The 24659-nt window shown below is 46.0% G+C and overlaps 11 non-coding genes across 11 annotated transcripts; all 11 read right to left on the bottom strand.

Moving 5' to 3' along the window:
* Positions 1-460: 460 nt before the first annotated feature.
* LOC130306635 (U2 spliceosomal RNA) lies at positions 461-651 on the bottom strand. The gene has a single exon (XR_008855964.1). It is a non-coding gene; the product is annotated as a U2 spliceosomal RNA (small nuclear RNA).
* Positions 652-2737: 2086 nt separating this feature from the next.
* Positions 2738-2928, bottom strand: LOC130306597 (U2 spliceosomal RNA). Its single transcript, XR_008855928.1, has one exon. It is a non-coding gene; the product is annotated as a U2 spliceosomal RNA (small nuclear RNA).
* A 2079-nt stretch (positions 2929-5007) lies between these two features.
* LOC130306596 (U2 spliceosomal RNA) lies at positions 5008-5198 on the bottom strand. The gene has a single exon (XR_008855927.1). It is a non-coding gene; the product is annotated as a U2 spliceosomal RNA (small nuclear RNA).
* Positions 5199-7278: 2080 nt separating this feature from the next.
* LOC130306595 (U2 spliceosomal RNA) lies at positions 7279-7469 on the bottom strand. Its single transcript, XR_008855926.1, has one exon. It is a non-coding gene; the product is annotated as a U2 spliceosomal RNA (small nuclear RNA).
* Positions 7470-9559: 2090 nt separating this feature from the next.
* On the bottom strand, positions 9560-9750 carry LOC130306634 (U2 spliceosomal RNA). Its single transcript, XR_008855963.1, has one exon. It is a non-coding gene; the product is annotated as a U2 spliceosomal RNA (small nuclear RNA).
* A 2092-nt stretch (positions 9751-11842) lies between these two features.
* LOC130306636 (U2 spliceosomal RNA) lies at positions 11843-12033 on the bottom strand. The gene has a single exon (XR_008855965.1). It is a non-coding gene; the product is annotated as a U2 spliceosomal RNA (small nuclear RNA).
* Positions 12034-14089: 2056 nt separating this feature from the next.
* On the bottom strand, positions 14090-14280 carry LOC130306629 (U2 spliceosomal RNA). Its single transcript, XR_008855958.1, has one exon. It is a non-coding gene; the product is annotated as a U2 spliceosomal RNA (small nuclear RNA).
* A 2092-nt stretch (positions 14281-16372) lies between these two features.
* LOC130306617 (U2 spliceosomal RNA) lies at positions 16373-16563 on the bottom strand. The gene has a single exon (XR_008855947.1). It is a non-coding gene; the product is annotated as a U2 spliceosomal RNA (small nuclear RNA).
* A 2093-nt stretch (positions 16564-18656) lies between these two features.
* LOC130306605 (U2 spliceosomal RNA) lies at positions 18657-18847 on the bottom strand. The gene has a single exon (XR_008855936.1). It is a non-coding gene; the product is annotated as a U2 spliceosomal RNA (small nuclear RNA).
* A 2081-nt stretch (positions 18848-20928) lies between these two features.
* LOC130306594 (U2 spliceosomal RNA) lies at positions 20929-21119 on the bottom strand. Its single transcript, XR_008855925.1, has one exon. It is a non-coding gene; the product is annotated as a U2 spliceosomal RNA (small nuclear RNA).
* A 2089-nt stretch (positions 21120-23208) lies between these two features.
* On the bottom strand, positions 23209-23399 carry LOC130306633 (U2 spliceosomal RNA). The gene has a single exon (XR_008855962.1). It is a non-coding gene; the product is annotated as a U2 spliceosomal RNA (small nuclear RNA).
* Between the last annotated feature and the right edge of the window lie 1260 nt (positions 23400-24659).

The following is a 24659-nucleotide window of genomic DNA, read 5'->3' as shown; positions in this document are numbered from 1 at the left end:
CCCATGTTATGTTACATAGTTACATAGTTAGTACGGTCGAAAAAAGACATATGTCCATCAAGTTCAACCAGGGAATTAAGGGGTAGGGGTGTGGCGCGATATTGGGGAAGGGATGAGATTTTATATTTCTTCATAAGCATTAATCTTATTTTGTCAATTAGGAACATTCAGCACCCACCCGCTATCAAGGCAGCTGCCTATCATGTCATGCCCTACCTGCACAGGTGTGCTGGCTACTCAAATGATCCAATTAAGGAGGCCATTTAGTCAGCAGCAGCAGAAGTCCTGTGCCTGGACGCTCCAACAGCGGCCAGACACAAGCAGAAGCAGCAGAAGCAGCAGCAGCAGCACCACCTTTTGTTTTTTGGCTGCAGCAGCAAGGCCCACAGGGCTGGCTAGCTGGCTAGCCAGCAAGCAGGTAGCAATGAAAGTAGGAATCTTTCTTTTTAACCCTGTAAGGGGGTGGTGCACTGTACCCGAAGATACTGCCATATCGGGTCAATGCATAAGGCGACGGAAGCAAGCTTCGAAATCGGCCCCCGTTCTCAAAAATCCATTTAATATATGGTCCCCAGATAGGGGACGTATCAGATATTAAACTGATAAGAACAGATACTACACTTGATCTTAGCCAAAAGGCCGAGAAGCGATAACCGTGAAAGGGGCGGGCCCAACAAGGTCCCCTTCATGGGCACTATCACTGCTTGCTGTCAGGGAGGCTGCCAGACAATTTTCCATGCACACTCTGGGCTGGGGGGCAGTCAACCACCAGTACACACAGCAGAACCTAAACCCATACCATTATTGCTAAGCAGCAAGACAGGGGCCCATTGCACTCCCACGGGGCCTTTTTAAATGCAATCCATAACCCGGATTTGCCAGGAACCCTTCTTACTCCTCCTACTTGCATGTGACACTGGGCTTAGGATCTGCATAGGAAACACACACACAAGCACACACCTACCTTTGTTGCCTGCAGATGCCTCCTTGGCTGTCCCCAAACGGTATCAAACCAACACCCACGGGAAGCTGTAAGCATAGAGGACATGCCTGCACCCCATTGGACTTACCTGTGTGGGTTAAATCCGGGTTATTTGACAACCTATGGCGGTGATGGTTCTGCTCAGGCAGAGCAGTGCTGATGCTCCTCATAAAGCTGTCGCTGCTGTGAAGGTTCTAGGTGACATCACAAATCCCTATGGTTACATACACAACAAAGCTGGGTTGTTGTTGTTTACACTCTGCAAGGCCTGTGGAAGTGAGTGACATCATAGCACTGTAGTTCTGAGGGTTCTAGATGGATGCAACAATCTCCTGTTGCTTCTATGAAGGCCATAATAGACGACATCACCAAACAGCTCCATAGTCACATACACAGCAAAGGAGAGATGTTGTTTACACCTAGTGATGTCAGTGGTATTGAGTGACATCACAGCACAGTGCTAAGGCTCCTGGGCCTGGACACAGCAGCGGCTGCAATATCTCAACGGAGAATACGTTTATATATATGTGTGTGTGTGCGCGTATATATATATATATATATATATATATATATATATATATATATATTTCTCCGCCGAAATCACTTTTAAACCCATTTCCACCTTTTTTTCCCTTCTCTTCCTCTTACTTTTTTTTCACGTTTTTTTACGTTTTTCTCCTTTTCGCCTCTTTTCTGGGCGTATTATTCTTCTTTTTCTTCTTTTTTTTCGTCTAATGCATACCCCATCAGTGCAGCAATGCTTATTCAATACCGCCAGCAGATGGAGACACTGGGGGATAATTTTCTAAGGATTTATACTGATTTTTCCTGTCTGAATTTGTCGCACAGAAAGTTGCAGGCCAAATATGTGTGACATTTCTGCGACTTTAGCTTCTAGAGCATTTTTACAACATTATACATAGTAGCTGAATACATAAAAAGCGACTGTTCAGCGACAGACAAGTCGCATCGGCTGAAAGTAGGCCAGAATGTCAGTCCATGTTGGAGCAGGTTTAGATACAGTCTAAAGTATAGATCTCAAAGTCTGTGCACAGAATTTAGCAAGGGCCTCGCACCTTCTGATGCATCAGGTAGGTGCACAATAGCATAGCCTAACCCTCTGTACTTTGGTCTATATTGATGCGGGACATAGACAGCCAGCTGATGACCAATCCATTAGTGCAATGGATGGCTGGAAGCATTTGTCTTTGCCTTTGCAATACCACAGAAGCAATGCATGGTCAATGTACAGCAATGACACACCTGTGTGAACAGCCAGGAGACCCCCCCCCCCCCCCATGTTATGTTACATAGTTACATAGTTAGTACGGTCGAAAAAAGACATATGTCCATCAAGTTCAACCAGGGAATTAAGGGGTAGGGGTGTGGCGCGATATTGGGGAAGGGATGAGATTTTATATTTCTTCATAAGCATTAATCTTATTTTGTCAATTAGGAACATTCAGCACCCACCCGCTATCAAGGCAGCTGCCTATCATGTCATGCCCTACCTGCACAGGTGTGCTGGCTACTCAAATGATCCAATTAAGGAGGCCATTTAGTCAGCAGCAGCAGAAGTCCTGTGCCTGGACGCTCCAACAGCGGCCAGACACAAGCAGAAGCAGCAGAAGCAGCAGCAGCAGCACCACCTTTTGTTTTTTGGCTGCAGCAGCAAGGCCCACAGGGCTGGCTAGCTGGCTAGCCAGCAAGCAGGTAGCAATGAAAGTAGGAATCTTTCTTTTTAACCCTGTAAGGGGGTGGTGCACTGTACCCGAAGATACTGCCATATCGGGTCAATGCATAGGGCGACGGAAGCAAGCTTCGAAATCGGCCCCCGTTCTCAAAAATCCATTTAATATATGGTCCCCAGATAGGGGACGTATCAGATATTAAACTGATAAGAACAGATACTACACTTGATCTTAGCCAAAAGGCCGAGAAGCGATAACCGTGAAAGGGGCGGGCCCAACAAGGTCCCCTTCATGGGCACTATCACTGCTTGCTGTCAGGGAGGCTGCCAGACAATTTTCCATGCACACTCTGGGCTGGGGGGCAGTCAACCACCAGTACACACAGCAGAACCTAAACCCATACCATTATTGCTAAGCAGCAAGACAGGGGCCCATTGCACTCCCACGGGGCCTTTTTAAATGCAATCCATAACCCGGATTTGCCAGGAACCCTTCTTACTCCTCCTACTTGCATGTGACACTGGGCTTAGGATCTGCATAGGAAACACACACACAAGCACACACCTACCTTTGTTGCCTGCAGATGCCTCCTTGGCTGTCCCCAAACGGTATCAAACCAACACCCACGGGAAGCTGTAAGCATAGAGGACATGCCTGCACCCCATTGGACTTACCTGTGTGGGTTAAATCCGGGTTATTTGACAACCTATGGCGGTGATGATTCTGCTCAGGCAGAGCAGTGCTGATGCTCCTCATAAAGCTGTCGCTGCTGTGAAGGTTCTAGGTGACATCACAAATCCCTATGGTTACATACACAACAAAGCTGGGTTGTTGTTGTTTACACTCTGCAAGGCCTGTGGAAGTGAGTGACATCATAGCACTGTAGTTCTGAGGGTTCTAGATGGATGCAACAATCTCCTGTTGCTTCTATGAAGGCCATAATAGACGACATCACCAAACAGCTCCATAGTCACATACACAGCAAAGGAGAGATGTTGTTTACACCTAGTGATGTCAGTGGTATTGAGTGACATCACAGCACAGTGCTAAGGCTCCTGGGCCTGGACACAGCAGCGGCTGCAATATCTCAACGGAGAATACGTTTATATATATGTGTGTGTGTGCGCGTATATATATATATATATATATATATATATATATATATATTTCTCCGCCGAAATCACTTTTAAACCCATTTCCACCTTTTTTTCCCTTCTCTTCCTCTTACTTTTTTTTCACGTTTTTTTACGTTTTTCTCCTTTTCGCCTCTTTTCTGGGCGTATTATTCTTCTTTTTCTTCTTTTTTTTCGTCTAATGCATACCCCATCAGTGCAGCAATGCTTATTCAATACCGCCAGCAGATGGAGACACTGGGGGATAATTTTCTAAGGATTTATACTGATTTTTCCTGTCTGAATTTGTCGCACAGAAAGTTGCAGGCCAAATATGTGTGACATTTCTGCGACTTTAGCTTCTAGAGCATTTTTACAACATTATACATAGGTGCTGAATACATAAAAAGCGACTGTTCAGCGACAGACAAGTCGCATCGGCTGAAAGTAGGCCAGAATGTCAGTCCATGTTGGAGCAGGTTTAGATACAGTCTAAAGTATAGATCTCAAAGTCTGTGCACAGAATTTAGCAAGGGCCTCGCACCTTCTGATGCATCAGGTAGGTGCACAATAGCATAGCCTAACCCTCTGTACTTTGGTCTATATTGATGCGGGACATAGACAGCCAGCTGATGACCAATCCATTAGTGCAATGGATGGCTGGAAGCATTTGTCTTTGCCTTTGCAATACCACAGAAGCAATGCATGGTCAATGTACAGCAATGACACACCTGTGTGAACAGCCAGGAGACCCCCCCCCCCCCCATGTTATGTTACATAGTTACATAGTTAGTACGGTCGAAAAAAGACATATGTCCATCAAGTTCAACCAGGGAATTAAGGGGTAGGGGTGTGGCGCGATATTGGGGAAGGGATGAGATTTTATATTTCTTCATAAGCATTAATCTTATTTTGTCAATTAGGAACATTCAGCACCCACCCGCTATCAAGGCAGCTGCCTATCATGTCATGCCCTACCTGCACAGGTGTGCTGGCTACTCAAATGATCCAATTAAGGAGGCCATTTAGTCAGCAGCAGCAGAAGTCCTGTGCCTGGACGCTCCAACAGCGGCCAGACACAAGCAGAAGCAGCAGAAGCAGCAGCAGCAGCACCACCTTTTGTTTTTTGGCTGCAGCAGCAAGGCCCACAGGGCTGGCTAGCTGGCTAGCCAGCAAGCAGGTAGCAATGAAAGTAGGAATCTTTCTTTTTAACCCTGTAAGGGGGTGGTGCACTGTACCCGAAGATACTGCCATATCGGGTCAATGCATAGGGCGACGGAAGCAAGCTTCGAAATCGGCCCCCGTTCTCAAAAATCCATTTAATATATGGTCCCCAGATAGGGGACGTATCAGATATTAAACTGATAAGAACAGATACTACACTTGATCTTAGCCAAAAGGCCGAGAAGCGATAACCGTGAAAGGGGCGGGCCCAACAAGGTCCCCTTCATGGGCACTATCACTGCTTGCTGTCAGGGAGGCTGCCAGACAATTTTCCATGCACACTCTGGGCTGGGGGGCAGTCAACCACCAGTACACACAGCAGAACCTAAACCCATACCATTATTGCTAAGCAGCAAGACAGGGGCCCATTGCACTCCCACGGGGCCTTTTTAAATGCAATCCATAACCCGGATTTGCCAGGAACCCTTCTTACTCCTCCTACTTGCATGTGACACTGGGCTTAGGATCTGCATAGGAAACACACACACAAGCACACACCTACCTTTGTTGCCTGCAGATGCCTCCTTGGCTGTCCCCAAACGGTATCAAACCAACACCCACGGGAAGCTGTAAGCATAGAGGACATGCCTGCACCCCATTGGACTTACCTGTGTGGGTTAAATCCGGGTTATTTGACAACCTATGGCGGTGATGGTTCTGCTCAGGCAGAGCAGTGCTGATGCTCCTCATAAAGCTGTCGCTGCTGTGAAGGTTCTAGGTGACATCACAAATCCCTATGGTTACATACACAACAAAGCTGGGTTGTTGTTGTTTACACTCTGCAAGGCCTGTGGAAGTGAGTGACATCATAGCACTGTAGTTCTGAGGGTTCTAGATGGATGCAACAATCTCCTGTTGCTTCTATGAAGGCCATAATAGACGACATCACCAAACAGCTCCATAGTCACATACACAGCAAAGGAGAGATGTTGTTTACACCTAGTGATGTCAGTGGTATTGAGTGACATCACAGCACAGTGCTAAGGCTCCTGGGCCTGGACACAGCAGCGGCTGCAATATCTCAACGGAGAATACGTTTATATATATGTGTGTGTGTGCGCGTATATATATATATATATATATATATATATATATATATATATATTTCTCCGCCGAAATCACTTTTAAACCCATTTCCACCTTTTTTTCCCTTCTCTTCCTCTTACTTTTTTTTCACGTTTTTTTACGTTTTTCTCCTTTTCGCCTCTTTTCTGGGCGTATTATTCTTCTTTTTCTTCTTTTTTTTCGTCTAATGCATACCCCATCAGTGTAGCAATGCTTATTCAATACCGCCAGCAGATGGAGACACTGGGGGATAATTTTCTAAGGATTTATACTGATTTTTCCTGTCTGAATTTGTCGCACAGAAAGTTGCAGGCCAAATATGTGTGACATTTCTGCGACTTTAGCTTCTAGAGCATTTTTACAACATTATACATAGGTGCTGAATACATAAAAAGCGACTGTTCAGCGACAGACAAGTCGCATCGGCTGAAAGTAGGCCAGAATGTCAGTCCATGTTGGAGCAGGTTTAGATACAGTCTAAAGTATAGATCTCAAAGTCTGTGCACAGAATTTAGCAAGGGCCTCGCACCTTCTGATGCATCAGGTAGGTGCACAATAGCATAGCCTAACCCTCTGTACTTTGGTCTATATTGATGCGGGACATAGACAGCCAGCTGATGACCAATCCATTAGTGCAATGGATGGCTGGAAGCATTTGTCTTTGCCTTTGCAATACCACAGAAGCAATGCATGGTCAATGTACAGCAATGACACACCTGTGTGAACAGCCAGGAGACCCCCCCCCCCCATGTTATGTTACATAGTTACATAGTTAGTACGGTCGAAAAAAGACATATGTCCATCAAGTTCAACCAGGGAATTAAGGGGTAGGGGTGTGGCGCGATATTGGGAAGGGATGAGATTTTATATTTCTTCATAAGCATTAATCTTATTTTGTCAATTAGGAACATTCAGCACCCACCCGCTATCAAGGCAGCTGCCTATCATGTCATGCCCTACCTGCACAGGTGTGCTGGCTACTCAAATGATCCAATTAAGGAGGCCATTTAGTCAGCAGCAGCAGAAGTCCTGTGCCTGGACGCTCCAACAGCGGCCAGACACAAGCAGAAGCAGCAGAAGCAGCAGCAGCAGCACCACCTTTTGTTTTTTGGCTGCAGCAGCAAGGCCCACAGGGCTGGCTAGCTGGCTAGCCAGCAAGCAGGTAGCAATGAAAGTAGGAATCTTTCTTTTTAACCCTGTAAGGGGGTGGTGCACTGTACCCGAAGATACTGCCATATCGGGTCAATGCATAGGGCGACGGAAGCAAGCTTCGAAATCGGCCCCCGTTCTCAAAAATCCATTTAATATATGGTCCCCAGATAGGGGACGTATCAGATATTAAACTGATAAGAACAGATACTACACTTGATCTTAGCCAAAAGGCCGAGAAGCGATAACCGTGAAAGGGGCGGGCCCAACAAGGTCCCCTTCATGGGCACTATCACTGCTTGCTGTCAGGGAGGCTGCCAGACAATTTTCCATGCACACTCTGGGCTGGGGGGCAGTCAACCACCAGTACACACAGCAGAACCTAAACCCATACCATTATTGCTAAGCAGCAAGACAGGGGCCCATTGCACTCCCACGGGGCCTTTTTAAATGCAATCCATAACCCGGATTTGCCAGGAACCCTTCTTACTCCTCCTACTTGCATGTGACACTGGGCTTAGGATCTGCATAGGAAACACACACACAAGCACACACCTACCTTTGTTGCCTGCAGATGCCTCCTTGGCTGTCCCCAAACGGTATCAAACCAACACCCACGGGAAGCTGTAAGCATAGAGGACATGCCTGCACCCCATTGGACTTACCTGTGTGGGTTAAATCCGGGTTATTTGACAACCTATGGCGGTGATGGTTCTGCTCAGGCAGAGCAGTGCTGATGCTCCTCATAAAGCTGTCGCTGCTGTGAAGGTTCTAGGTGACATCACAAATCCCTATGGTTACATACACAACAAAGCTGGGTTGTTGTTGTTTACACTCTGCAAGGCCTGTGGAAGTGAGTGACATCATAGCACTGTAGTTCTGAGGGTTCTAGATGGATGCAACAATCTCCTGTTGCTTCTATGAAGGCCATAATAGACGACATCACCAAACAGCTCCATAGTCACATACACAGCAAAGGAGAGATGTTGTTTACACCTAGTGATGTCAGTGGTATTGAGTGACATCACAGCACAGTGCTAAGGCTCCTGGGCCTGGACACAGCAGCGGCTGCAATATCTCAACGGAGAATACGTTTATATATATGTGTGTGTGTGCGCGTATATATATATATATATATATATATATATATATATATATATATATATTTCTCCGCCGAAATCACTTTTAAACCCATTTCCACCTTTTTTTCCCTTCTCTTCCTCTTACTTTTTTTTCAAGTTTTTTTACGTTTTTCTCCTTTTCGCCTCTTTTCTGGGCGTATTATTCTTCTTTTTCTTCTTTTTTTTCGTCTAATGCATACCCCATCAGTGCAGCAATGCTTATTCAATACCGCCAGCAGATGGAGACACTGGGGGATAATTTTCTAAGGATTTATACTGATTTTTCCTGTCTGAATTTGTCGCACAGAAAGTTGCAGGCCAAATATGTGTGACATTTCTGCGACTTTAGCTTCTAGAGCATTTTTACAACATTATACATAGGTGCTGAATACATAAAAAGCGACTGTTCAGCGACAGACAAGTCGCATCGGCTGAAAGTAGGCCAGAATGTCAGTCCATGTTGGAGCAGGTTTAGATACAGTCTAAAGTATAGATCTCAAAGTCTGTGCACAGAATTTAGCAAGGGCCTCGCACCTTCTGATGCATCAGGTAGGTGCACAATAGCATAGCCTAACCCTCTGTACTTTGGTCTATATTGATGCGGGACATAGACAGCCAGCTGATGACCAAGCCATTAGTGCAATGGATGGCTGGAAGCATTTGTCTTTGCCTTTGCAATACCACAGAAGCAATGCATGGTCAATGTACAGCAATGACACACCTGTGTGAACAGCCAGGAGACCCCCCCCCCCCCCCCCATGTTATGTTACATAGTTACATAGTTAGTACGGTCGAAAAAAGACATATGTCCATCAAGTTCAACCAGGGAATTAAGGGGTAGGGGTGTGGCGCGATATTGGGGAAGGGATGAGATTTTATATTTCTTCATAAGCATTAATCTTATTTTGTCAATTAGGAACATTCAGCACCCACCCGCTATCAAGGCAGCTGCCTATCATGTCATGCCCTACCTGCACAGGTGTGCTGGCTACTCAAATGATCCAATTAAGGAGGCCATTTAGTCAGCAGCAGCAGAAGTCCTGTGCCTGGACGCTCCAACAGCGGCCAGACACAAGCAGAAGCAGCAGAAGCAGCAGCAGCAGCACCACCTTTTGTTTTTTGGCTGCAGCAGCAAGGCCCACAGGGCTGGCTAGCTGGCTAGCCAGCAAGCAGGTAGCAATGAAAGTAGGAATCTTTCTTTTTAACCCTGTAAGGGGGTGGTGCACTGTACCCGAAGATACTGCCATATCGGGTCAATGCATAAGGCGACGGAAGCAAGCTTCGAAATCGGCCCCCGTTCTCAAAAATCCATTTAATATATGGTCCCCAGATAGGGGACGTATCAGATATTAAACTGATAAGAACAGATACTACACTTGATCTTAGCCAAAAGGCCGAGAAGCGATAACCGTGAAAGGGGCGGGCCCAACAAGGTCCCCTTCATGGGCACTATCACTGCTTGCTGTCAGGGAGGCTGCCAGACAATTTTCCATGCACACTCTGGGCTGGGGGGCAGTCAACCACCAGTACACACAGCAGAACCTAAACCCATACCATTATTGCTAAGCAGCAAGACAGGGGCCCATTGCACTCCCACGGGGCCTTTTTAAATGCAATCCATAACCCGGATTTGCCAGGAACCCTTCTTACTCCTCCTACTTGCATGTGACACTGGGCTTAGGATCTGCATAGGAAACACACACACAAGCACACACCTACCTTTGTTGCCTGCAGATGCCTCCTTGGCTGTCCCCAAACGGTATCAAACCAACACCCACGGGAAGCTGTAAGCATAGAGGACATGCCTGCACCCCATTGGACTTACCTGTGTGGGTTAAATCCGGGTTATTTGACAACCTATGGCGGTGATGGTTCTGCTCAGGCAGAGCAGTGCTGATGCTCCTCATAAAGCTGTCGCTGCTGTGAAGGTTCTAGGTGACATCACAAATCCCTATGGTTACATACACAACAAAGCTGGGTTGTTGTTGTTTACACTCTGCAAGGCCTGTGGAAGTGAGTGACATCATAGCACTGTAGTTCTGAGGGTTCTAGATGGATGCAACAATCTCCTGTTGCTTCTATGAAGGCCATAATAGACGACATCACCAAACAGCTCCATAGTCACATACACAGCAAAGGAGAGATGTTGTTTACACCTAGTGATGTCAGTGGTATTGAGTGACATCACAGCACAGTGCTAAGGCTCCTGGGCCTGGACACAGCAGCGGCTGCAATATCTCAACGGAGAATACGTTTATATATATGTGTGTGTGTGCGCGTATATATATATATATATATATATATATATATATATATATATATATATATATATTTCTCCGCCGAAATCACTTTTAAACCCATTTCCACCTTTTTTTCCCTTCTCTTCCTCTTACTTTTTTTTCACGTTTTTTTACGTTTTTCTCCTTTTCGCCTCTTTTCTGGGCGTATTATTCTTCTTTTTCTTCTTTTTTTTCGTCTAATGCATACCCCATCAGTGCAGCAATGCTTATTCAATACCGCCAGCAGATGGAGACACTGGGGGATAATTTTCTAAGGATTTATACTGATTTTTCCTGTCTGAATTTGTCGCACAGAAAGTTGCAGGCCAAATATGTGTGACATTTCTGCGACTTTAGCTTCTAGAGCATTTTTACAACATTATACATAGGTGCTGAATACATAAAAAGCGACTGTTCAGCGACAGACAAGTCGCATCGGCTGAAAGTAGGCCAGAATGTCAGTCCATGTTGGAGCAGGTTTAGATACAGTCTAAAGTATAGATCTCAAAGTCTGTGCACAGAATTTAGCAAGGGCCTCGCACCTTCTGATGCATCAGGTAGGTGCACAATAGCATAGCCTAACCCTCTGTACTTTGGTCTATATTGATGCGGGACATAGACAGCCAGCTGATGACCAATCCATTAGTGCAATGGATGGCTGGAAGCATTTGTCTTTGCCTTTGCAATACCACAGAAGCAATGCATGGTCAATGTACAGCAATGACACACCTGTGTGAACAGCCAGGAGACCCCCCCCCCCCCCCCATGTTATGTTACATAGTTACATAGTTAGTACGGTCGAAAAAAGACATATGTCCATCAAGTTCAACCAGGGAATTAAGGGGTAGGGGTGTGGCGCGATATTGGGGAAGGGATGAGATTTTATATTTCTTCATAAGCATTAATCTTATTTTGTCAATTAGGAACATTCAGCACCCACCCGCTATCAAGGCAGCTGCCTATCATGTCATGCCCTACCTGCACAGGTGTGCTGGCTACTCAAATGATCCAATTAAGGAGGCCATTTAGTCAGCAGCAGCAGAAGTCCTGTGCCTGGACGCTCCAACAGCGGCCAGACACAAGCAGAAGCAGCAGAAGCAGCAGCAGCACCACCTTTTGTTTTTTGGCTGCAGCAGCAAGGCCCACAGGGCTGGCTAGCTGGCTAGCCAGCAAGCAGGTAGCAATGAAAGTAGGAATCTTTCTTTTTAACCCTGTAAGGGGGTGGTGCACTGTACCCGAAGATACTGCCATATCGGGTCAATGCATAGGGCGACGGAAGCAAGCTTCGAAATCGGCCCCCGTTCTCAAAAATCCATTTAATATATGGTCCCCAGATAGGGGACGTATCAGATATTAAACTGATAAGAACAGATACTACACTTGATCTTAGCCAAAAGGCCGAGAAGCGATAACCGTGAAAGGGGCGGGCCCAACAAGGTCCCCTTCATGGGTACTATCACTGCTTGCTGTCAGGGAGGCTGCCAGACAATTTTCCATGCACACTCTGGGCTGGGGGGCAGTCAACCACCAGTACACACAGCAGAACCTAAACCCATACCATTATTGCTAAGCAGCAAGACAGGGGCCCATTGCACTCCCACGGGGCCTTTTTAAATGCAATCCATAACCCGGATTTGCCAGGAACCCTTCTTACTCCTCCTACTTGCATGTGACACTGGGCTTAGGATCTGCATAGGAAACACACACACAAGCACACACCTATCTTTGTTGCCTGCAGATGCCTCCTTGGCTGTCCCCAAACGGTATCAAACCAACACCCACGGGAAGCTGTAAGCATAGAGGACATGCCTGCACCCCATTGGACTTACCTGTGTGGGTTAAATCCGGGTTATTTGACAACCTATGGCGGTGATGGTTCTGCTCAGGCAGAGCAGTGCTGATGCTCCTCATAAAGCTGTCGCTGCTGTGAAGGTTCTAGGTGACATCACAAATCCCTATGGTTACATACACAACAAAGCTGGGTTGTTGTTGTTTACACTCTGCAAGGCCTGTGGAAGTGAGTGACATCATAGCACTGTAGTTCTGAGGGTTCTAGATGGATGCAACAATCTCCTGTTGCTTCTATGAAGGCCATAATAGACGACATCACCAAACAGCTCCATAGTCACATACACAGCAAAGGAGAGATGTTGTTTACACCTAGTGATGTCAGTGGTATTGAGTGACATCACAGCACAGTGCTAAGGCTCCTGGGCCTGGACACAGCAGCGGCTGCAATATCTCAACGGAGAATACGTTTATATATATGTGTGTGTGCGCGTATATATATATATATATATATATATATATATATATATATATATTTCTCCGCCGAAATCACTTTTAAACCCATTTCCACCTTTTTTTCCCTTCTCTTCCTCTTACTTTTTTTTCACGTTTTTTTACGTTTTTCTCCTTTTCGCCTCTTTTCTGGGCGTATTATTCTTCTTTTTCTTCTTTTTTTTCGTCTAATGCATACCCCATCAGTGCAGCAATGCTTATTCAATACCGCCAGCAGATGGAGACACTGGGGGATAATTTTCTAAGGATTTATACTGATTTTTCCTGTCTGAATTTGTCGCACAGAAAGTTGCAGGCCAAATATGTGTGACATTTCTGCGACTTTAGCTTCTAGAGCATTTTTACAACATTATACATAGGTGCTGAATACATAAAAAGCGACTGTTCAGCGACAGACAAGTCGCATCGGCTGAAAGTAGGCCAGAATGTCAGTCCATGTTGGAGCAGGTTTAGATACAGTCTAAAGTATAGATCTCAAAGTCTGTGCACAGAATTTAGCAAGGGCCTCGCACCTTCTGATGCATCAGGTAGGTGCACTATAGCATAGCCTAACCCTCTGTACTTTGGTCTATATTGATGCGGGACATAGACAGCCAGCTGATGACCAATCCATTAGTGCAATGGATGGCTGGAAGCATTTGTCTTTGCCTTTGCAATACCACAGAAGCAATGCATGGTCAATGTACAGCAATGACACACCTGTGTGAACAGCCAGGAGACCCCCCCCCCCCCCCCCCATGTTATGTTACATAGTTACATAGTTAGTACGGTCGAAAAAAGACATATGTCCATCAAGTTCAACCAGGGAATTAAGGGGTAGGGGTGTGGCGCGATATTGGGGAAGGGATGAGATTTTATATTTCTTCATAAGCATTAATCTTATTTTGTCAATTAGGAACATTCAGCACCCACCCGCTATCAAGGCAGCTGCCTATCATGTCATGCCCTACCTGCACAGGTGTGCTGGCTACTCAAATGATCCAATTAAGGAGGCCATTTAGTCAGCAGCAGCAGAAGTCCTGTGCCTGGACGCTCCAACAGCGGCCAGACACAAGCAGAAGCAGCAGAAGCAGCAGCAGCAGCAAGGCCCACAGGGCTGGCTAGCTGGCTAGCCAGCAAGCAGGTAGCAATGAAAGTAGGAATCTTTCTTTTTAACCCTGTAAGGGGGTGGTGCACTGTACCCGAAGATACTGCCATATCGGGTCAATGCATAGGGCGACGGAAGCAAGCTTCGAAATCGGCCCCCGTTCTCAAAAATCCATTTAATATATGGTCCCCAGATAGGGGACGTATCAGATATTAAACTGATAAGAACAGATACTACACTTGATCTTAGCCAAAAGGCCGAGAAGCGATAACCGTGAAAGGGGCGGGCCCAACAAGGTCCCCTTCATGGGCACTATCACTGCTTGCTGTCAGGGAGGCTGCCAGACAATTTTCCATGCACACTCTGGGCTGGGGGGCAGTCAACCACCAGTACACACAGCAGAACCTAAACCCATACCATTATTGCTAAGCAGCAAGACAGGGGCCCATTGCACTCCCACGGGGCCTTTTTAAATGCAATCCATAACCCGGATTTGCCAGGAACCCTTCTTACTCCTCCTACTTGCATGTGACACTGGGCTTAGGATCTGCATAGGAAACACACACACAAGCACACACCTACCTTTGTTGCCTGCAGATGCCTCCTTGGCTGTCCCCAAACGGTATCAAACCAACACCCACGGGAAGCTGTAAGCATAGAGGACATGCCTGCACCCCATTGGACTTACCTGTGTGGGTTAAATCCGGGTTATTTGACAACCTATGGCGGTGATGGTTCTGCTCAGGCAGAGCAGTGCTGATGCTCCTCATAAAGCTGTCGCTGCTGTGAAGGTTCTAGGTGACATCACAAATCCCTATGGTTACATACACAACAAAGCTGGGTTGTTGTTGTTTACACTCTGCAAGGCCTGTGGAAGTGAGTGACATCATAGCACTGTAGTTCTGAGGGTTCTAGATGGATGCAACAATCTCCTGTTGCTTCTATGAAGGCCATAATAGACGACATCACCAAACAGCTCCATAGTCACATACACAGCAAAGGAGAGATGTTGTTTACACCTAGTGATGTCAGTGGTATTGAGTGACATCACAGCACAGTGCTAAGGCTCCTGGGCCTGGACACAGCAGCGGCTGCAATATCTCAACGGAGAATACGTTTATATATATGTGTGTGTGTGCGCGTATATATATATATATATATATATATATATATATATATATATATATATATATTTCTCCGCCGAAATCACTTTTAAACCCATTTCCACCTTTTTTTCCCTTCTCTTCCTCTTACTTTTTTTTCACGTTTTTTTACGTTTTTCTCCTTTTCGCCTCTTTTCTGGGCGTATTCTTCTTCTTTTTCTTCTTTTTTTTCGTCTAATGCATACCCCATCAGTGCAGCAATGCTTATTCAATACCGCCAGCAGATGGAGACACTGGGGGATAATTTTCTAAGGATTTATACTGATTTTTCCTGTCTGAATTTGTCGCACAGAAAGTTGCAGGCCAAATATGTGTGACATTTCTGCGACTTTAGCTTCTAGAGCATTTTTACAACATTATACATAGGTGCTGAATACATAAAAAGCGACTGTTCAGCGACAGACAAGTCGCATCGGCTGAAAGTAGGCCAGAATGTCAGTCCATGTTGGAGCAGGTTTAGATACAGTCTAAAGTATAGATCTCAAAGTCTGTGCACAGAATTTAGCAAGGGCCTCGCACCTTCTGATGCATCAGGTAGGTGCACAATAGCATAGCCTAACCCTCTGTACTTTGGTCTATATTGATGCGGGACATAGACAGCCAGCTGATGACCAATCCATTAGTGCAATGGATGGCTGGAAGCATTTGTCTTTGCCTTTGCAATACCACAGAAGCAATGCATGGTCAATGTACAGCAATGACACACCTGTGTGAACAGCCAGGAGACCCCCCCCCCCCCCCATGTTATGTTACATAGTTACATAGTTAGTACGGTCGAAAAAAGACATATGTCCATCAAGTTCAACCAGGGAATTAAGGGGTAGGGGTGTGGCGCGATATTGGGGAAGGGATGAGATTTTATATTTCTTCATAAGCATTAATCTTATTTTGTCAATTAGGAACATTCAGCACCCACCCGCTATCAAGGCAGCTGCCTATCATGTCATGCCCTACCTGCACAGGTGTGCTGGCTACTCAAATGATCCAATTAAGGAGGCCATTTAGTCAGCAGCAGCAGAAGTCCTGTGCCTGGACGCTCCAACAGCGGCCAGACACAAGCAGAAGCAGCAGAAGCAGCAGCAGCAGCACCACCTTTTGTTTTTTGGCTGCAGCAGCAAGGCCCACAGGGCTGGCTAGCTGGCTAGCCAGCAAGCAGGTAGCAATGAAAGTAGGAATCTTTCTTTTTAACCCTGTAAGGGGGTGGTGCACTGTACCCGAAGATACTGCCATATCGGGTCAATGCATAGGGCGACGGAAGCAAGCTTCGAAATCGGCCCCCGTTCTCAAAAATCCATTTAATATATGGTCCCCAGATAGGGGACGTATCAGATATTAAACTGATAAGAACAGATACTACACTTGATCTTAGCCAAAAGGCCGAGAAGCGATAACCGTGAAAGGGGCGGGCCCAACAAGGTCCCCTTCATGGGCACTATCACTGCTTGCTGTCAGGGAGGCTGCCAGACAATTTTCCATGCACACTCTGGGCTGGGGGGCAGTCAACCACCAGTACACACAGCAGAACCTAAACCCATACCATTATTGCTAAGCAGCAAGACAGGGGCCCATTGCACTCCCACGGGGCCTTTTTAAATGCAATCCATAACCCGGATTTGCCAGGAACCCTTCTTACTCCTCCTACTTGCATGTGACACTGGGCTTAGGATCTGCATAGGAAACACACACACAAGCACACACCTACCTTTGTTGCCTGCAGATGCCTCCTTGGCTGTCCCCAAACGGTATCAAACCAACACCCACGGGAAGCTGTAAGCATAGAGGACATGCCTGCACCCCATTGGACTTACCTGTGTGGGTTAAATCCGGGTTATTTGACAACCTATGGCGGTGATGGTTCTGCTCAGGCAGAGCAGTGCTGATGCTCCTCATAAAGCTGTCGCTGCTGTGAAGGTTCTAGGTGACATCACAAATCCCTATGGTTACATACACAACAAAGCTGGGTTGTTGTTGTTTACACTCTGCAAGGCCTGTGGAAGTGAGTGACATCATAGCACTGTAGTTCTGAGGGTTCTAGATGGATGCAACAATCTCCTGTTGCTTCTATGAAGGCCATAATAGACGACATCACCAAACAGCTCCATAGTCACATACACAGCAAAGGAGAGATGTTGTTTACACCTAGTGATGTCAGTGGTATTGAGTGACATCACAGCACAGTGCTAAGGCTCCTGGGCCTGGACACAGCAGCGGCTGCAATATCTCAACGGAGAATACGTTTATATATATGTGTGTGTGTGCGCGTATATATATATATATATATATATATATATATATATATATATATATATATTTCTCCGCCGAAATCACTTTTAAACCCATTTCCACCTTTTTTTCCCTTCTCTTCCTCTTACTTTTTTTTCACGTTTTTTTACGTTTTTCTCCTTTTCGCCTCTTTTCTGGGCGTATTATTCTTCTTTTTCTTCTTTTTTTTCGTCTAATGCATACCCCATCAGTGCAGCAATGCTTATTCAATACCGCCAGCAGATGGAGACACTGGGGGATAATTTTCTAAGGATTTATACTGATTTTTCCTGTCTGAATTTGTCGCACAGAAAGTTGCAGGCCAAATATGTGTGACATTTCTGCGACTTTAGCTTCTAGAGCATTTTTACAACATTATACATAGGTGCTGAATACATAAAAAGCGACTGTTCAGCGACAGACAAGTCGCATCGGCTGAAAGTAGGCCAGAATGTCAGTCCATGTTGGAGCAGGTTTAGATACAGTCTAAAGTATAGATCTCAAAGTCTGTGCACAGAATTTAGCAAGGGCCTCGCACCTTCTGATGCATCAGGTAGGTGCACAATAGCATAGCCTAACCCTCTGTACTTTGGTCTATATTGATGCGGGACATAGACAGCCAGCTGATGACCAATCCATTAGTGCAATGGATGGCTGGAAGCATTTGTCTTTGCCTTTGCAATACCACAGAAGCAATGCATGGTCAATGTACAGCAATGACACACCTGTGTGAACAGCCAGGAGACCCCCCCCCCCCCCCATGTTATGTTACATAGTTACATAGTTAGTACGGTCGAAAAAAGACATATGTCCATCAAGTTCAACCAGGGAATTAAGGGGTAGGGGTGTGGCGCGATATTGGGGAAGGGATGAGATTTTATATTTCTTCATAAGCATTAATCTTATTTTGTCAATTAGGAACATTCAGCACCCACCCGCTATCAAGGCAGCTGCCTATCATGTCATGCCCTACCTGCACAGGTGTGCTGGCTACTCAAATGATCCAATTAAGGAGGCCATTTAGTCAGCAGCAGCAGAAGTCCTGTGCCTGGACGCTCCAACAGCGGCCAGACACAAGCAGAAGCAGCAGAAGCAGCAGCAGCAGCAGCACCACCTTTTGTTTTTTGGCTGCAGCAGCAAGGCCCACAGGGCTGGCTAGCTGGCTAGCCAGCAAGCAGGTAGCAATGAAAGTAGGAATCTTTCTTTTTAACCCTGTAAGGGGGTGGTGCACTGTACCCGAAGATACTGCCATATCGGGTCAATGCATAGGGCGACGGAAGCAAGCTTCGAAATCGGCCCCCGTTCTCAAAAATCCATTTAATATATGGTCCCCAGATAGGGGACGTATCAGATATTAAACTGATAAGAACAGATACTACACTTGATCTTAGCCAAAAGGCCGAGAAGCGATAACCGTGAAAGGGGCGGGCCCAACAAGGTCCCCTTCATGGGCACTATCACTGCTTGCTGTCAGGGAGGCTGCCAGACAATTTTCCATGCACACTCTGGGCTGGGGGGCAGTCAACCACCAGTACACACAGCAGAACCTAAACCCATACCATTATTGCTAAGCAGCAAGACAGGGGCCCATTGCACTCCCACGGGGCCTTTTTAAATGCAATCCATAACCCGGATTTGCCAGGAACCCTTCTTACTCCTCCTACTTGCATGTGACACTGGGCTTAGGATCTGCATAGGAAACACACACACAAGCACACACCTACCTTTGTTGCCTGCAGATGCCTCCTTGGCTGTCCCCAAACGGTATCAAACCAACACCCACGGGAAGCTGTAAGCATAGAGGACATGCCTGCACCCCATTGGACTTACCTGTGTGGGTTAAATCCGGGTTATTTGACAACCTATGGCGGTGATGGTTCTGCTCAGGCAGAGCAGTGCTGATGCTCCTCATAAAGCTGTCGCTGCTGTGAAGGTTCTAGGTGACATCACAAATCCCTATGGTTACATACACAACAAAGCTGGGTTGTTGTTGTTTACACTCTGCAAGGCCTGTGGAAGTGAGTGACATCATAGCACTGTAGTTCTGAGGGTTCTAGATGGATGCAACAATCTCCTGTTGCTTCTATGAAGGCCATAATAGACGACATCACCAAACAGCTCCATAGTCACATACACAGCAAAGGAGAGATGTTGTTTACACCTAGTGATGTCAGTGGTATTGAGTGACATCACAGCACAGTGCTAAGGCTCCTGGGCCTGGACACAGCAGCGGCTGCAATATCTCAACGGAGAATACGTTTATATATATGTGTGTGTGTGCGCGTATATATATATATATATATATATATATATATATATATATTCTCCGCCGAAATCACTTTTAAACCCATTTCCACCTTTTTTTCCCTTCTCTTCCTCTTACTTTTTTTTCACGTTTTTTTACGTTTTTCTCCTTTTCGCCTCTTTTCTGGGCGTATTATTCTTCTTTTTCTTCTTTTTTTTCGTCTAATGCATACCCCATCAGTGCAGCAATGCTTATTCAATACCGCCAGCAGATGGAGACACTGGGGGATAATTTTCTAAGGATTTATACTGATTTTTCCTGTCTGAATTTGTCGCACAGAAAGTTGCAGGCCAAATATGTGTGACATTTCTGCGACTTTAGCTTCTAGAGCATTTTTACAACATTATACATAGGTGCTGAATACATAAAAAGCGACTGTTCAGCGACAGACAAGTCGCATCGGCTGAAAGTAGGCCAGAATGTCAGTCCATGTTGGAGCAGGTTTAGATACAGTCTAAAGTATAGATCTCAAAGTCTGTGCACAGAATTTAGCAAGGGCCTCGCACCTTCTGATGCCTCAGGTAGGTGCACAATAGCATAGCCTAACCCTCTGTACTTTGGTCTATATTGATGCGGGACATAGACAGCCAGCTGATGACCAATCCATTAGTGCAATGGATGGCTGGAAGCATTTGTCTTTGCCTTTGCAATACCACAGAAGCAATGCATGGTCAATGTACAGCAATGACACACCTGTGTGAACAGCCAGGAGACCCCCCCCCCCCCCCCCATGTTATGTTACATAGTTACATAGTTAGTACGGTCGAAAAAAGACATATGTCCATCAAGTTCAACCAGGGAATTAAGGGGTAGGGGTGTGGCGCGATATTGGGGAAGGGATGAGATTTTATATTTCTTCATAAGCATTAATCTTATTTTGTCAATTAGGAACATTCAGCACCCACCCGCTATCAAGGCAGCTGCCTATCATGTCATGCCCTACCTGCACAGGTGTGCTGGCTACTCAAATGATCCAATTAAGGAGGCCATTTAGTCAGCAGCAGCAGAAGTCCTGTGCCTGGACGCTCCAACAGCGGCCAGACACAAGCAGAAGCAGCAGAAGCAGCAGCAGCAGCACCACCTTTTGTTTTTTGGCTGCAGCAGCAAGGCCCACAGGGCTGGCTAGCTGGCTAGCCAGCAAGCAGGTAGCAATGAAAGTAGGAATCTTTCTTTTTAACCCTGTAAGGGGGTGGTGCACTGTACCCGAAGATACTGCCATATCGGGTCAATGCATAGGGCGACGGAAGCAAGCTTCGAAATCGGCCCCCGTTCTCAAAAATCCATTTAATATATGGTCCCCAGATAGGGGACGTATCAGATATTAAACTGATAAGAACAGATACTACACTTGATCTTAGCCAAAAGGCCGAGAAGCGATAACCGTGAAAGGGGCGGGCCCAACAAGGTCCCCTTCATGGGCACTATCACTGCTTGCTGTCAGGGAGGCTGCCAGACAATTTTCCATGCACACTCTGGGCTGGGGGGCAGTCAACCACCAGTACACACAGCAGAACCTAAACCCATACCATTATTGCTAAGCAGCAAGACAGGGGCCCATTGCACTCCCACGGGGCCTTTTTAAATGCAATCCATAACCCGGATTTGCCAGGAACCCTTCTTACTCCTCCTACTTGCATGTGACACTGGGCTTAGGATCTGCATAGGAAACACACACACAAGCACACACCTACCTTTGTTGCCTGCAGATGCCTCCTTGGCTGTCCCCAAACGGTATCAAACCAACACCCACGGGAAGCTGTAAGCATAGAGGACATGCCTGCACCCCATTGGACTTACCTGTGTGGGTTAAATCCGGGTTATTTGACAACCTATGGCGGTGATGGTTCTGCTCAGGCAGAGCAGTGCTGATGCTCCTCATAAAGCTGTCGCTGCTGTGAAGGTTCTAGGTGACATCACAAATCCCTATGGTTACATACACAACAAAGCTGGGTTGTTGTTGTTTACACTCTGCAAGGCCTGTGGAAGTGAGTGACATCATAGCACTGTAGTTCTGAGGGTTCTAGATGGATGCAACAATCTCCTGTTGCTTCTATGAAGGCCATAATAGACGACATCACCAAACAGCTCCATAGTCACATACACAGCAAAGGAGAGATGTTGTTTACACCTAGTGATGTCAGTGGTATTGAGTGACATCACAGCACAGTGCTAAGGCTCCTGGGCCTGGACACAGCAGCGGCTGCAATATCTCAACGGAGAATACGTTTATATATATGTGTGTGTGTGCGCGTATATATATATATATATATATATATATATATATATATATATATATATTTCTCCGCCGAAATCACTTTTAAACCCATTTCCACCTTTTTTTCCCTTCTCTTCCTCTTACTTTTTTTTCACGTTTTTTTACGTTTTTCTCCTTTTCGCCTCTTTTCTGGGCGTATTATTCTTCTTTTTCTTCTTTTTTTTCGTCTAATGCATACCCCATCAGTGCAGCAATGCTTATTCAATACCGCCAGCAGATGGAGACACTGGGGGATAATTTTCTAAGGATTTATACTGATTTTTCCTGTCTGAATTTGTCGCACAGAAAGTTGCAGGCCAAATATGTGTGACATTTCTGCGACTTTAGCTTCTAGAGCATTTTTACAACATTATACATAGGTGCTGAATACATAAAAAGCGACTGTTCAGCGACAGACAAGTCGCATCGGCTGAAAGTAGGCCAGAATGTCAGTCCATGTTGGAGCAGGTTTAGATACAGTCTAAAGTATAGATCTCAAAGTCTGTGCACAGAATTTAGCAAGGGCCTCGCACCTTCTGATGCATCAGGTAGGTGCACAATAGCATAGCCTAACCCTCTGTACTTTGGTCTATATTGATGCGGGACATAGACAGCCAGCTGATGACCAATCCATTAGTGCAATGGATGGCTGGAAGCATTTGTCTTTGCCTTTGCAATACCACAGAAGCAATGCATGGTCAATGTACAGCAATGACACACCTGTGTGAACAGCCAGGAGACCCCCCCCCCCCCCCCATGTTATGTTACATAGTTACATAGTTAGTACGGTCGAAAAAAGACATATGTCCATCAAGTTCAACCAGGGAATTAAGGGGTAGGGGTGTGGCGCGATATTGGGGAAGGGATGAGATTTTATATTTCTTCATAAGCATTAATCTTATTTTGTCAATTAGGAACATTCAGCACCCACCCGCTATCAAGGCAGCTGCCTATCATGTCATGCCCTACCTGCACAGGTGTGCTGGCTACTCAAATGATCCAATTAAGGAGGCCATTTAGTCAGCAGCAGCAGAAGTCCTGTGCCTGGACGCTCCAACAGCGGCCAGACACAAGCAGAAGCAGCAGAAGCAGCAGCAGCAGCACCACCTTTTGTTTTTTGGCTGCAGCAGCAAGGCCCACAGGGCTGGCTAGCTGGCTAGCCAGCAAGCAGGTAGCAATGAAAGTAGGAATCTTTCTTTTTAACCCTGTAAGGGGGTGGTGCACTGTACCCGAAGATACTGCCATATCGGGTCAATGCATAGGGCAACGGAAGCAAGCTTCGAAATCGGCCCCCGTTCTCAAAAATCCATTTAATATATGGTCCCCAGATAGGGGACGTATCAGATATTAAACTGATAAGAACAGATACTACACTTGATCTTAGCCAAAAGGCCGAGAAGCGATAACCGTGAAAGGGGCGGGCCCAACAAGGTCCCCTTCATGGGCACTATCACTGCTTGCTGTCAGGGAGGCTGCCAGACAATTTTCCATGCACACTCTGGGCTGGGGGGCAGTCAACCACCAGTACACACAGCAGAACCTAAACCCATACCATTATTGCTAAGCAGCAAGACAGGGGCCCATTGCACTCCCACGGGGCCTTTTTAAATGCAATCCATAACCCGGATTTGCCAGGAACCCTTCTTACTCCTCCTACTTGCATGTGACACTGGGCTTAGGATCTGCATAGGAAACACACACACAAGCACACACCTACCTTTGTTGCCTGCAGATGCCTCCTTGGCTGTCCCCAAACGGTATCAAACCAACACCCACGGGAAGCTGTAAGCATAGAGGACATGCCTGCACCCCATTGGACTTACCTGTGTGGGTTAAATCCGGGTTATTTGACAACCTATGGCGGTGATGGTTCTGCTCAGGCAGAGCAGTGCTGATGCTCCTCATAAAGCTGTCGCTGCTGTGAAGGTTCTAGGTGACATCACAAATCCCTATGGTTACATACACAACAAAGCTGGGTTGTTGTTGTTTACACTCTGCAAGGCCTGTGGAAGTGAGTGACATCATAGCACTGTAGTTCTGAGGGTTCTAGATGGATGCAACAATCTCCTGTTGCTTCTATGAAGGCCATAATAGACGACATCACCAAACAGCTCCATAGTCACATACACAGCAAAGGAGAGATGTTGTTTACACCTAGTGATGTCAGTGGTATTGAGTGACATCACAGCACAGTGCTAAGGCTCCTGGGCCTGGACACAGCAGCGGCTGCAATATCTCAACGGAGAATACGTTTATATATATGTGTGTGTGTGCGCGTATATATATATATATATATATATATATATATATATATATATATATTCTCCGCCGAAATCACTTTTAAACCCATTTCCACCTTTTTTTCCCTTCTCTTCCTCTTACTTTTTTTTCACGTTTTTTTACGTTTTTCTCCTTTTCGCCTCTTTTCTGGGCGTATTATTCTTCTTTTTCTTCTTTTTTTTCGTCTAATGCATACCCCATCAGTGCAGCAATGCTTATTCAATACCGCCAGCAGATGGAGACACTGGGGGATAATTTTCTAAGGATTTATACTGATTTTTCCTGTCTGAATTTGTCGCACAGAAAGTTGCAGGCCAAATATGTGTGACATTTCTGCGACTTTAGCTTCTAGAGCATTTTTACAACATTATACATAGGTGCTGA

Source organism: Hyla sarda, unplaced genomic scaffold (genome assembly GCF_029499605.1).
Source record: "Hyla sarda isolate aHylSar1 unplaced genomic scaffold, aHylSar1.hap1 scaffold_1385, whole genome shotgun sequence".
Lineage (NCBI taxonomy): Eukaryota > Metazoa > Chordata > Amphibia > Anura > Hylidae > Hyla > Hyla sarda.
Note: the sequence above shows the minus strand (reverse complement) of the source record. Positions and strands in the feature narration are given on the sequence as shown.